The 15,541-nt window shown below is 39.6% G+C and overlaps 1 protein-coding gene across 2 annotated transcripts in view; it reads left to right on the top strand.

The window, feature by feature from the left end:
- Eaat1 (Excitatory amino acid transporter 1) overlaps positions 1-15,541 on the top strand; it is a 155,334-nt gene that overhangs the window by 41,161 nt on the left and 98,632 nt on the right. The gene's annotated exons all lie outside the window — the stretch shown is intronic.

The raw sequence follows: 15,541 nt of genomic DNA, 5'->3' as shown, positions 1-15,541 counted from the left end.
GGGATAGCTAGGAGGCTATCTCCTTGATTTTTGTGCTCTTTTTCAGTCCGAGTGCATTGGACGAACTCTGAGTTGCAACTTGCACTCCACATTAAAAAAAGAGCGCACCATCATCTGGTCGAATGATGGAGTCCTCGTTAATTAGCTGTACTTCGCCGATTCGCAGTTGATTGGAAGTTTTTGGATGATTTGACCATATCATAGAATCGGAACTTAATATTTATACTGAAATTATTAACTGCTTGATTAATTGAAATCATGATTAGAAGACTGCGTTCATTTGCAAATTTTCTGTTTATATTAATCCTGTCTAAAGCGTGCCAAGATATTTAGTTTCTTGGTTCCTCTCGAACTTTACATGTCATTAGTGTTATCTAAGCTGAACTTTGCTCGGTTATATGGTTTCCTCATCTTAGGTCCTTGTTACTGATTACTTAAAACAATACAATTTATTAAGTTTATGTCACAGGAGATATCTACTTAACCACATACAATCATGAATTATTGCGACATTTATTGTACGGATTAGTTGTACGTTTTTATCCATCTCCATACGGACTGCGGCGGATGCCCGAGTAATCACTTGTTAAACGTAATTGAGAACTTTCAGGCTTATTTTTAGATATTTTTTCTAAAACTGGAAATTAATAATGAATATGATTTAATCTGTTTGATTTAACTATTGTACGTGTTCAGGTGTGACCTTTGCTCCCATACGCTTGACATAAAGGTCTTCATTCAAGATCTTGCGGATACCTCTCCTCAGACCATGCATCTGGTGCCCAGTTTTTATCCTGAATTTCCTGTCTTCTATTGTAATAGCTATTCAAAACTTAACACAGTACTTTAGAACCATAATTGGCAAATTTAATTGTAAAAATGTTCTTATTTATTCTCTAGCACGACCACCAGGTCAGTGGAGTTTACATTAAATCATCAATACAACGTTAATCGTATTCAGCAGTCACGGGCTCGAACCCCGGTCCACTCAAAGAGCGCGTGCTACTGCACTCACGCTCCTGACCGCTCGGCTACGTTATTCTAAATCATTCAAATTTGTAACGGCTTTCGGTTGGTCACTCTTAATTTGCTTAGGAAGGTGTGTACACTACTAACAAAAAGATATCATTTGGTTAAGTAGCGTGAAGGAACAATTAACCTTATTGACAAATGGTGTCTAAACCCTGTCTTTGACAGAGTATAGAAATTTAGCAATACTCGTAAACCTCCAGCATCTATCGCAACAACTCCATACGAACTATAGAATGGCAAGGAAAATCTTCCGTTATGATTTAGCATTTTCTACAAAATGCTAAATCATAACGGAAGTTGACTAAGGCTTTAACATTCAAAAAAGAATGTTTTGGTTTGAGTTTTCAGGACTTTTTTTTTCTTCCTTCAGATCTGACTAAACAAATGGTTCGCATCTTTCTGCACCCCCTCCCCCCGCCGAGAAAACTTAAGTTATCTTGGTTGTCAGCCAAGAACACTAACATGTCCTGTCGTACACCTTCATGTATACGGGCACTCAAATCAGTAGCAGATCTTAGCATTAGTAGAGGCATATGATGCAAGAAAGCAAGCTAATGCAGAATCAGCCGAAAAAAAAAAAACCGCTCCCATTTCACCCCTCTGTTCGTTCCAAATACCTGTCCACCTCAGCCTTAAATTTACTTAGGCCACCAACTTCCACAACAAAAGATGGAAGTCTGTTCCACTAACCAACTACCCGCCGGCTAAAGGCAGACTTCCACACATCTATCCTACATCTGTCTTTCTTCAATTTGAATTTGTCCTCTCAGGTGATTATTCTGAGCAAGAGGAAGAATCCTATCAGCATTGAGCATGCTCAAACCATTCAAGACTTTATACACCTCGCAGATGCCTAGTCTCCAGACACTGATTTGCAAAACTTAAGCCTTTCTTCGTAAAAGCAACACTTCGTTCCATTCACTAATCTTGTTGCCCTTCCCTGTACTTGTTCTAGCAACTCTACATCCTTCTTAAAATGAGGCCTCCAGACCTGAATACAGTACTCAAGGTGTGGCCTGACCATTGCCTTATTCAAGGGAATAATCACCTCCCTATCCCTGCTAGAAAATTCCTGTATATCATTGACAAGACACCATGAGCTACTCTTGCAGCCCGTCTGCACTGCTCAGAAAAGTTCATATCTGCCTGCACAATTATTCCCAAGCCTTTTTCATTCTCTACCACTGTCAGTGTAGTACCAGAGTTGATACGTTACTCGATGGTTACTGCTTCCCATATGTAGTACTTTACATTTGTCAATGTTAAACTTCATTTGCCACCTCTCAGCCCATCTGCTCAACTTTTCTAGATCCTGTTGCAGCAGCGTACTGTCATTAGTGTCCTTAACAACCCTGCCAACTTTCGTATCGTATGCAAACTTGGACATTAAGCTTGATATACCATCATCAATATCATTTATAAATACAGAAAACAATGGACCCAACACTGAACCCTGAGGGACCCCACTAACATTTGTCCACAATGAGCAGTGTCCATTGATTACCACTGTCTTCTCCCACTAAACCACCCCCTTTGTCCATAGCAGAAATTTTCCTCCAATGCCACACTGCTTCAATTTGTACAGCAGTCTTCCATGTGCCACAGGGAATGTATCATAAGCCTTTCTAAGATCTAAATATGATATCAAAGTAATTCCCTGCATCCAGTTCATTTGTGACCACATCATAGTATCCGATCAAATTGGTCGGGCAAGACTTTCCCTAAACAAAACCATGCTGTGTCCGAGCTATAACTGAAGCCTTGTCTAAATGATCCTGCAGTGCTTCTTTAACCTGTGCCTACATTAATTGTCCTGGAACAGAAGTTAAACTAACAAGTCTAATTGCTTGTTGCCCTTTGATCCTCCTTTGTGAATTAGGGTCACGTTTGCACGTCTCAAGTCCATGTGTACTTCCTCTGAGTCCAAGAAAGCTCTCATAATTATGGCTAAGGATTTGCTTACTTCCTTTGCTGCCTCCTTTAATATAACTGGGTGCCGTTTTTATGTTCATCTTCAACAATTTCTCCTCCACTTTCCTCTCAGTTATTACAAAATCACCTAGCTCTCTGCTAGAGTTTTTAGTTCACCACTGGCATTCCCCTCCCTGAATAAACTCCTCATGTGTGAATGTCGATTCAAAATACTCATTTAGTTTGTTAGCCACCTGAGCAGGATCCTCAACTGTTGAACCACCAATATCCAGTGGACCAATCTGATTCATCCCTTTCCTTCTAGAGTTTACATAAGTAAAGAACTCTTTCCATCCTTTGCCAAGGATTTCTCATAATTTTCATTTGCCTGCCTATTCTCCTTTGTGACTTGGTTACGGACCAGCTTATATCTATCGTAGGCTTCCATATCGGTCGTTAATTTATATGTATCCCATGCATTTTTCTTTTCTGCAGTATGTCTCATTAGTTCATCTGTCATCCATTTAAGCCTAAACCTGAACAATATTCTTAGTTGGTATGTAAAGCCTAGTAGCTTCCAAGATAAGTTCTTTTGAATGCTTCCCATTTTGAATTTGCTGTTGGTAACATCATCAGTTGGTCCCACTGTATAGATTTTAAATACTGTCTCAGATTATCATAGTCGCCTTTACGAAAGCAAAAACCCTTCCCTTTACTCTCCTGAAGGTAGTTAATCTCTTTGAGTAAATCCCACTTGAGCACACTGTGATCACTGCCACCTATAGGTTTCTTAATGCTTGAAGAATCACTACTGATAATCAGATCAAGAGTATTACTCCCTCAAGTTGTCTCCTGAACTTCTGATGTAGGAAACAATCATGCAATAAATCCATAAAAAATCTTTACAATGAGTGACAAACCCACAAATTACAGTCAATATCCGGGAAATTAAAATCCCCCATTATATGACTACGATTTACTGGCCCACTATTCCCTGTACAGTTTGTTTATTATTATACTCATCAGTGTCATTAGGCCTATACACGCTCCTACTCAATTTTGACCTCCAGTGCTTATGTCACACCAGACTCGACACTGCACTGTCCAGCAATGTCGACTGGCTGCACTTCCTTGGATTTTATTTCTTACCTAATAGCATAACCCCTCCTTCCTGTACACTGTACTACCCAAATCCCAGTTCTGCATTCCTTATATCTGTGTGACACCACGTCTCTGATATACCAAAAATATCTGCCTTTGATGTTTTGAGCAATACCTCAATTATTTACCAAACTCCTAGCATTGGTGTACACGCAAGTATACATGAACCTGTTCCTATTCTTGGCTGCCTTAACACAACCCATGTGTTTACTTGTACCACAATGACTTCCAGCAGTCTCTGAAATATCCTGCATCTTGTTTTCCAGGCTGCTGCTCATTCCAATAGAAGCAGTGCAAGAATCACTTTCACCTCTGCCAGAGACTACTGTTAATCTATTAGTCCTTGTATCCCCGAAGCTCGCAGTTTTCCGACCCACCTAACACTGCCTCGATAGCATCAGCAAATATTCTTGCACCCTTTCTATGTAAGTGTATCCCAAACCTGTAGAAGCAGTCTCTCCTGTTAACAAGTACAGTCCAGGCTGAAAAATTCTATCCCTTGAGCCTTGCACAATCTTTCCAGGGCCGAGTTGATCGACAAGGCTCTCATCTTATACTCCCTCCTATCGTGTCTGGGCAGAATTGCAGACATTTCAAAATTAACCCTAATTCACGACTTTTTTGCAACATTGACCTGTACTTGTTAAGCAAATCTGCAGATCTACTCTTAATGTCATTGGTACTAACGTGTAAAACAATATCACCTTTGTGCCCTTAAAAAATGATATCCGCTCTACAACGTCATCAACTTTTGCCCTGACAGACATACCTGGTCCTGTTTCCACCTGTCCTTTTTTCATGCCATGTTTCACTGACAATAGTCGCCAACTAGTTCCTGTGGTGGGTGCCTTCGTAGCCAGGTGGGTAGGAGCAGCAGTGCGTAGCACACGCTTCTTGATTAGACTGGGGTTCAAGTCCGTGACCACCAAATACGGAGGATGCGAAAAGGTCAGGGAATGACCACCACAGATCCCTGGAGCAATATGGCTTTAGTTGCTAATGCTCCTAAAAACCAAATAACAACAACAGTTCCCGTGGGACCGGCGCATTCTGCCTTGGGGGTTGCCGCTGTGTTGCGTGATGATGAAGTGCAAGCTCTGGCGTTGATGTGGGCAGCTAAGAGCTTGATTGCTGTTCTTAAAATGCCTATGGAAATTAAAGATTTGGATCTCCTGTATGGCTTACCATCAAGAAAAAGGAAACTTTTCAAAAAGGAAAAAGCAGTGGGTACTAAAAAGGACGCGATTAAGTGAATTTGTTGCGTGTAAGTAAAGAAACAGATGGACCACAGTGCATGGCGTGCCAAAAAAAAAACTTTAAATTCAAATGGCTATCAAAGTGATAAATAGGACATTGAATATTCGTTCAGTATATTTTTGAGTTTTGTTCTGCATCCCTGGCTTTGGAATTTTTTTTTGAGGAGTTTCTGTAAAAAATCAACCTGAGTATTAGGCTGTCAGAAGATGAAAGACAATAAAATTTATAATTTTCAAATCACTGAATTCTCTTTCCTTTTTTTTTTTTCAAAATGTTGAAAGTATTTCGAAAATTCGGGTTTTCTTTTGAAATGTTGGTTTTGGATTTAAAAAAAAAAAGCATAACCTAAATAAAATTTTTAGGTAACGCTTTTTATCGATAGTAATGAGATGATTTTCTATTGATCGATTTATTTTATTTTTACAATTCCTATTTTCCAACCACTGCAGAATGTGATCCCTGAGGTCTCCATTAGGATTCATGAACTGCGAAAGGGGGACACCGCCCTCCCGTTTCAAAACATCTCCCAGGTGTTATTGGATTGAGTTCAGGCGAATTTGGTGGCCAATCAAGATGGGTGATATCGTCACTGTGTTACTCGTGCACAGTGCGGAGCCCGATGACACGGCACCTTGGAAGATCCTGTTTCTGTCCGGGAAAAATGCGTTTTTAATGCACTCCTAGGAATCCTAAATGGCATCCTCACCACCGAAAGCATTCCAACAGCCTGGAACCAATATATAGTACGACCCATTCCTAAACACAAGGAGCCACCTCAGCGATACAGTTCAGACTAGTAATGAAAGCCTCATGTATCCTCCAAGTTCTGGGAAAATGCCTTCTTCCCATCTTATCCAATCAGATTCCTCCATGAGTTTTTCTATATCCATTACGGATTGAAACAGATCCACCATTACTAACCTACTGGCAACCATAATCATTCTAGAGGCGCTTTCAAAATAGGGTTTACCTGGAAATCCAGTATGCATTTGACTGCATTGATGTCCGTTCCCTCCTTCTGGTGTTTGAGGAAGAATACCAGAACAAGAGTGATATACTTGAATTATTGAAGTATCCCTTAACGACTAGGGTACTCCACCTGACTGTGGATAAGAAGTGCTTCACAAAAACAGTTAATAGGTGTTCCACAAGGCGGAGTCTTATCTGGGCTGCGATTTACTGCTGTAATCCATCCATTTCTGTGCCAGCAAACGGATTTTATTAGTTATGCTTGATGATCTGAAGCTCCTCTTTTGGATACGTGAGACCGCAAGACAAGTTACGGCATTGGAGTCTATCGTTAATAGCCTACAGAATCTAATGTCGTACCTCTCGCAGTTCTTCCTTAAAATAAATCCCACGAAATCTGCATTAATCATATTCTGTCTAAAAACACAGCTGAACCTGGAAATCCATGGGACACCCATCCCACTAGTCACCAAGCACACAACACAGATCTCGGGGTAATTTTTGACTCTAAACTCGGTTTCAAGCACGCACAATGTTGCGGATATCCGCAACAAGATTCGGAGATTCAGATGGCTTGCCAAGCAACACTTCAGTACGTATACCGGTTTGTTCAGCTCGTCACTACCTATGGAGCCGAAATCTGGGCGTCGGCGACGAAAACCGTCTTGTGATGAGTACTGGCTGCTTCATTGGATCCTGTATAAGCATAAACTTTCGCTCATCACAAATAATGGAAGTGTTATATTTTAGAAAAGTTTCAGAGACAACCTTACTCGCAACGATAAAAATGACAGCCGTGAAATACTCAGTTTCTTGAAATTGTGTCAATGAAGAATTCACCTCTCTCCCCATCCTTAAGAGCCTTGCCACCTCTTCATTATGTGGCATGGAAGCTCAGGAATGTTGACAGGTTCCTGCCCATGGAAATGCTCCAAAGCGTTCAAAAGATTGATGCGGACTTCAAGAAGTTTATTAAGGACAAAACCTACAGAAGACGTGTCATCAGGAAACAGTTCTCATCCTAAGTATGCACAAGCGCAGTGATCTGGCAAGCGTGACATTCTGACCATCGTGGTAAAAAAAAATCATGTAATAAATCTTTGTAATCCTTTGTCTAATGATATGTCAAACCTCCAGCATTTTTTGCTGTTATGGGTGTTGTATCAGTCCTCTGTAATCCATTCTATTCACTGATTGCAATAAAGATATATTAACACTCGTGTTGCTTGCGCCACACACGAAAGCGTTCGTCGGCGTTTTGCACCAAGTATTTTGACTCATCCGACCGGCACACTCGTTTCCAGTGTCCAACCAAGGTGCTGTTGACACCACAGCATTAGCCGGTGAGGATAGGATGTCTCTTACGTTATCTGCTGTGGAACGTCTGATGGTGGGGCGCATCATCATTTGGGATATTGTCCTTAAATTCCTCGTTCTGTATTGCGATGTCAGCTGTCGCACAGTGACCTGCCGTAGAGCCCGTACAACACGCTGCACCCTTCGCTCACGAACATCCACCATACGTAATCCTTTATAGTTCTGTCGGTGGGAGGTGGTTTTACCCGTTCGATACTATAGTCTGTTACGGATGGTGTGGTCACAGTTCAGTGATTCAGGATCAAATCAGTTTATTTCCCAAGAAACCTTGGGTCACCCAGAGACGGCTCTGTGCCAGAAGGGTGTGAATATTTACAGACTAAGGTGCGAGGAACACTTTTACAATAAACAAGAGTACATGCGTACTCGATCCAAGACATTTACAGGATTAAATATACAATTGCATGAAGACAAGTCTGTCAAATACAAACAGGAAAGTTAAAAAATAAAATACCTAAAGTGCTATATATTACGTTTTTATAAAATTAACCGTTCAGTTTAATTACAAAGGTAATATTTATTACCCTTCTCCCTTGCCTCTTTTTAGGCACGTTCGCGTATATGCGAACGCCTTTGTTTGCGTGTCCGTCCGTTTAATGGTCTACGTGTAAGCACTCTAAGTGTGCTTCACATAGAGCAGAGGTAACCGCTTACCTGGAACCAGCAGCGACTTGCATGTGAAGCTTCACTGGCTGTAAATACAATAGAAAGCAATTGACTAATGCAAAACGTTACCCATCATATACCGAGAAGTTTCACTGGTCAACTGCTTTCTGTGTTCATAGCCAGTGAGAGGTTTCCGCTTTGTGGCTGCTGGTTTCCGGTAAACGGCTACTTGCGTTCTACGTGTGAGCACCCTCGTAAGACTCGTGAACGTGGTGCTGCTTGTAAAGACCTCTGTATAAGAGAAAGGAGACTTAAAAGTATATATGGGAGAAGAGAAATAAATATTATACATTTGTAATTAAACTGAAAGGCTAAGTGTAGAGCACGTTAAACTATAAAGTAATCTTAGTAATTAATTGATAACGAAATAACTATATTTACTTTTCACTTAAGTTAATCACTGAAAAAAAATTCAGTTACCTTAAAAATCTAACTCCCTGAAAACGCACTGCACATTAAATAATTTGCTTCTTTGTTGAGTTTGAAACTCGACGGCTTTCTTTTTAATTGGTCCAGTTTTTCTGTTTTTAATAAAATTTAAGAAGTACACAATAGTAAGAAAATGAGTAATAAATCTTTTTTTCTAATTTCAAAGTAGGAAGATATGTTAAATCTTGGTGGCTGTCTCAATATCGAAGAAACAATGTTTTAATATTGACTTAATTTCCCTTTTACTCACTTCTAAAACAATTCTTTTTTAATTAAATACATTTGTCCGTCCTTCTCACCCTGCACCATCAATCAAATTCATCATAGAATTCGCTTATTGTAAAAATTCTCACATTGGACCTAGTCAAATCAACCACCAATAAATTCAGTTACAAATGCCTTCCTCTAAGAAGCATTATCGATTTCCACACCAAAAAATTACAAAACTGCTATATAATAATAAAATTCTTTATTAACATAAATTTTATACACTAGTGATTCCTTACACAGAAAGCCAGAGGAATCTTACATTTAGTTGTTTATACAAGTGATTTTGATTTATAAAAAAACTATTAATAATAATTAATAGATCAAAGCAAAGATAATAGTCAAAATGTAAAAATGAATGAAGTAGTAATTACAGCGAAAAAGGACTACAAGTTGAGCAGAACATGAAATGACATCGGCTAACTAAGATCGGCACTAACATAAATGTCCTTTACAAACCGCAAGATGGGACAAGATGCCATCTCAATATGCCTTGTCGATGTTGAAAGTGTCCAGAGTCACATTAGGGAAGTGTCTTTTGAAATTCTGTAACCGCTGGAGCCTTGAGCATAAGGAGGGGGTACTACGGAGATGTCTGCTTGGCAAACGCCAATCAACTATGTTCCAGATGTTGATGTGATCCTGCTTAGCTGAGCACAGATGAAGGAATGACTTTATTTTTAGCACATGAGCTCTATGGACGTATATTGCAGGTTGCAGCAGAGAGTAGATTTAGATGTTGTGTAGATCTGGTGCGACCACAAGTTGGCCCACTTCAGTACCCAGAATTCGAGGCCCCATAGTTTCCTGAGGCTGGTGGGTGGTGCCGCCGACCAAATTTCCACGGCATAGGAGAGTACACTACAGAAGTAAGTTGTGAGGTACTTCTTGATTATTTTCTTATTGTGCGTTTTGCACAGATCAATTTTCATTCCCCAGAACGCTCTCAGGGCTTTGGAATACTCAGCTTGGATTTGTTTTTTATAGGTGAGATTGGCATCAAGGATTACTCCTAGGAAATTGACACTATCTGTGGAAGTCAGGACATTTCCTGCCAATACCGGAAGTAGAGAAGATGCAGTACCAGTAGAAGTCATCCGACTTGGCGTAAAGATGAGATAGTTTGACTTCTGGATTGACTGACAGGCCAAAAAATTTAGCATACTTATAGAATGCATTTAGGTAGATGTTTACAGATTCAGAGGCGGTTTGTCTTTCTTGTGAAGGACCAACATGGCGTTTGCATGGCAAGTAGCAAACAAATATCATCAGCATACGATAGGAACGCTGGAATTTGATCCATTAGTGGAACGAATATTGCTGCAAATAACAAGGTTGAGAGACAACCGCCTTGTGGGATCCCTACTTCGACGCTTTTAGTGACTTTAACGCCATCGCCTTTGAAGTGAAGCATTCTCCTAGATAGCAAATTATGGAGGATCTCGAGCATATTTCCGGATATCCCGTAGAATCTCAAGTAAAGCAAGAAGGGTTATTTGGACTGAGTCGAAAGCAGATTTCATGTCGAGAAAAATGGTGTGAAGATCTTCGTTGTCATTCCAGGCCTGAAGTATTTTCTGTGATAATGACTGTAGGCAGGTTACCTTAGATCTATTAGGCATGGCATAATGGGTGTGTTCTGGCCTATGCGCAAAGATTGCGAGTGCTACATTATAGATGCACTTCTCGAGGCATTTCAGGAAGGGAGAGGCAATTGATATTGGTCTGAAGTCAGCCGGTCTTTTCGCATGAGGCTTTTTTTTTCGGAACTGCCACGACTGTATGATAACCAGCTTGAAGGCACCTGTGCAAATTTGAGTACTTTGTAGAGTTGAGTGAGCTCTTTGCTGATGAAATGAGAAGCAATTTTTAGACTAAACAGAGGTATTGCGTCAATTCCTATGGTGGACTTGTCAGGTAGTGAATTTATTATTTTTATTAGTTGTTCTTCGGAAATTTCTGTATTACTAGTAGGTGAAGACATGTTAAACGCTTCGTTCCAAGGATATGCTTCGGAAACACGGTGATCTCGCTTAAAACGCAGCACATGCTCACACCATTCCTGGACATCTAAAGACAGAGGGGTTCAAGTATGACTTGTGGACCACACGTTTTCCCCTGGATAGACGGCGGTTCATGAAATTGTCAATAGAAAATTGTTTCCTCTTCTGAAAATCCATCCTTGCTTTGGAAAATCTGGCGTATGACTCTTGTGAAGGCGACTTCTTGTAAGAGGCATGGGCTGCCTGTTTTTCCCTAAAGGCCTTGGTCAGGAGGTCATTCCACCATGGCTTTGAGTGGGGACTAAGGATGCAAGTTTTGGACATTGCAGACCTTGCAATGAATTCCATCCATCTCGAAAGCCAGTAGGCAGCCTCATTTATGTTAAGCTCAGCCAGTATGTTCCATGGGTAAAGTTGGAAGAGGATAGTAACTTTTCCAATGTTGATGTATTTTGGATTGTATACTCTCCTGACAGTGTTCGTAGTTTGTACTTGTGTACGTTCATCCTTAGGTGCCTGCCGTTCTCAACTCTTTTCAACGTATAAACAATGTTCAAGCCTGGTATACGGTGGGCGTTGCTAGGGTCCCCCCGGATTCTAGGTGATTGGAGCACCGTGAGCCTTAGTTGTTAATTTTTTTTTATAATGAAATTGTTATATTAAGTGGTACTTGATAGCAAAGCAGCATTGACAGTACGAAGTTATACGTTATCGTCCTCTTGGATGAGGCGCATTATAGCCTTAGTTGCTAATGCGCCAATAAAACCCAACCAACCTCTTGGATGACGTGAGGAATTTGAGGCTTTTTTACAACATGGCTGAGTTAGTTGGTCTGAGGCGAGGATAGCATGGTTTTTCATCCCGGAAACGGGTTTTTCGTCCAGCAAAACAGAAAATCGATCACAGAACATATGCAGTTTAAATAATATCGTGAGTAAGGTGATCAATCTGACATCATCATCAGCCATTTTCAATCCACTGCAGGATGAAGGCCTCTCCAGCAACTTTCCAGTTCCTTCTGTTTTGAGCACTGGCCATCCATTTACTACTCAAAAACTCATGAATTTCATCTATCCATCTCCGCCTTTGTCTTCCAGGTTTTCTTCTAGCTCCTCTTGGGTACCATTCTGTTATTTTCTTAGTCCATCTGTCATCATGTCTTCGAGCTATGTGTCCTGCCCAAGACCATTTTAGTTGTTTAGTTTTGATAAGAATGTCCTTTACTTGAGTTTGCTGCCTAATCCATGTGTTTCTCTTCTTATCTAACAGTCTGATTCCCAATATAATTCGTTCCATTCTTCGCTGTGTAGTTCTTAGCTTCTCTTCCATTCTTTTGGTGAGTGCCCAAGTTTCACTTCCATAAGTCATGGTGGGGAGTATACATTGATTCATTATTTTACGTTTCAGACAAACTGGGATATTGCTCTTCAGTATGTGACTATATTTCCTGAATGCTATCCATCCAAAATTTATTCTTCTCTTGACTTCAAGCCATTTATCATTATTACAGCTAATAACTTGTCCCAGATAAGTATGATTTCAATTACTGCTCCTTCAATCATTATTTCCCTTTCCATGGCATACTTGTTCATCATTACTTTTGTTTTAGCCATATTCATCTTTAGTCCAAAATCCTTACTAACTGTGCATAACTGATTAAGATTTTCCTCTCATTCTTTGGGATTGTGGCTTATGACCACAATGTCATCTGCAAATCGTAAATGGTTTAGGTACTCTCTGTTCACATTGACTCCTTTCTGCGACCAGTCTAATCTTCTGAAAGCTTCCTCAAGGGAAGCAGTAAACAGCTTCGGAGATATTGTGTCTCCTTGTCGAACTCCTTTCTCGATTTTAAATTTGCTACTGTCTTTGTCTAGTCTAATAAAGGATGTAGCACTCATATTTTCTTCAAAATCATAATATATGGAGTATCTATGCCTTGTCTTTCCAGTGCCCGAAACATTGCCTTATGCTGTATGGAGTCAAATGCCTTTTCATAATCCACAAATGCCAGGCATAATGGTGTTTTATATTCATTTGCTTTCTCCATTAGCTGTGATATTACATGAAGGTGATCCATAGTTGAGAATCCTGTCCTAAAGCCAGCTTGCTCTTTCGGTTGATTCTCATCAAGTATTCTTTCTAATCTGTTAGTAATGACCCTTGTGAACAACTTGTAGATATGGGATAACAAGCTAATTGGTCTATAATTTCCAATTTCTGATTTATCTCCTTTCTTATGCAGCAAAACTATGATTGCATTATTCCACTGCTTAGGCATCACACCTTTTCTAATGCACTTTGTGAAGAGCCTTGCCAGTTTTTGTGTTGTCTCTTCCTCCCAATTTTAACAACTATACAGTAACTTCATCTTCCCCCGGGGCTTTCTGATTCTTCATTTTCTTCAATGCATGTTCTACCTCATCGGGAAGAATATCGGGTATGTCGTATGTGTTGCTACTTTGCAATCCATCTTCCCCACTGCTGGTATCATTCCCTCGCTCCTTGTATAATTCTCTATAGTAGTCTTCTGCTATTTGAATTATGCCTTCTCTGCTGTTTATAAGTACACCATCGCTATTCTTCAGTTTCAGTATCATTTGTCTTTCTGTATTACTGCTCATGGCTGCTGATTTAAATCCTTTGTTTTCCCTTAATGCTTGTTCTACTTTTCTTGTGTTAAATCTTCTTATGTCCTCTCTGAGTCTCTTTCTAATGGCTTTGCATAACTCAGTACACTCAATTTTCTCCCTGTCAGTGTTTTTCTTGCTCTTCATTTGTCGTCTTTGGTTCATCATGACAAGTGTTTCTTGACTAATTTTTTTTTTCTTCTTTGGATTTCTGTTTCCCTATAGGTTTCTTGGGCTTTATCACTTTCAGAAAGTTGTAATATTCCTCGTCGATATCTTGGTCCTGAGCAGTCTGCAGAAGCTCAAACTTGTTCTTAAGTTCCATTACATACTGCTTTTTCTCCTGTTATTTCAAAGACCTTTACTCGAGTCAGTTTTTTTCCTTTCCTACATCTATATCAAGTGTACATCTTACCATTCTGTGATCACTTCCAACATTTACCTTATTCAGGACGGTAACATCATTCACAATATATCTTCTGTTAGTGAGGATGAAGTCAATTTCATTAGTCGTTAATCAATCTGACAACAGGTATCAATGGCTCAAGTTGCTTTGAGTATTTTTCTTTGCATAGAAATTGTGGATTTGATGGTCCTGTTAATATTACAGAATCTCCCAATGCTAATTTCTTTTAAGAAACCTGTAGACAAAATATCTGAGGACGCAAGACGAATCATTAAGACCTAGAAAATATTCAAACGTCAATTATTCTGCGTTAGGATGAACGCTACTGCTCCTTTCTCCATGAAAGGGTAGTTTGATCAGCTTAAAATCATGAGCTATGGGTTTTTTTTTTTTTTTTTATACCAACGGAAAGCTCTTAAAAGCCATAGCGGCTCATTGTATGAATTTTCAAGTTCGTTTCGTTTACATCGAACTTTTCTCCATCCTCACTGACTAGCTGCTGAAACCTCTTCCCATTGAAAGAGGTTTACTATTCTATGACCACTCTGGAAAGATATATTTGGGGAACTTGGCTTATATAAAAGAAATAACACACGCTAGTATGTGAGGAACAAGTGGGATTAGAAAAGTTATTTACTTTAGATTTAGATTTCGTACTGAATGTTTTAAAAGGCTTTTGTTTTGCAGTATGTCTAGAGAAGAGGCTGGAACATCAAAATCAGTTTCGGGTACCATTCAGATGAATCTCAGAGTAAAAGATATATATAGAATAGTTGTTGTCAAAAAATGTTACATGAACCGAATCAGGAAACCAGATCTTTTGAATATAATGCGATAGCAGCCACTTATAAATACAGATTGCAGGACATAATTTCAGCCCATGGGCATGAAGTTTTATGGATTCCACCATATTATTCCTACTTAAATCTTATTGAATTAGTGTGCGATTATATTAAACGACAGATGGCTGAAAATCATGTCAGTAATTGGCGATGATGTGCGTGACTCGTGCTGCGCCCGTTCTTTTCAAAATGATCACGCTGAGTTCTTCAGTCATCCATGACCATGACTGCCAACTCTCTGGATTTACGACAGAGAATACTTTTTTTACACCATTTGATCCTTCTCTGTCTGTTTCAAAGACTGTTTTTGCAAGACTTTCTTTAATTTTGCAAATATCTGCTCATTTCTAATTAAAGAATTGGCAGTCAGGTGTGCCGTGGTAGTCTGTGCAAAATAGAAACGCGCAGGGGTTTTTGCTTATGTACAGTCTTTTCTTCGCACTTATGTACTGCGAAGCTAATTAAGCCTTTCAGTAAGATGTGAAAGCAATGACGTAAAATTTGAAAACATGTACACAATCTTCCATGTATTGTAAAGGCTGAAAAAGGTAACATGGCCTTGTGTACCATATATAGATGTGGTTTTAAGCG

This window comes from Mastigoproctus giganteus, chromosome 12 (assembly GCF_048544385.1).
Source record: "Mastigoproctus giganteus isolate SK-2022 chromosome 12, ASM4854438v1, whole genome shotgun sequence".
In the NCBI taxonomy this organism is placed as follows: Eukaryota; Metazoa; Arthropoda; class Arachnida; order Uropygi; family Thelyphonidae; genus Mastigoproctus; species Mastigoproctus giganteus.
Note: the sequence above shows the minus strand (reverse complement) of the source record. Positions and strands in the feature narration are given on the sequence as shown.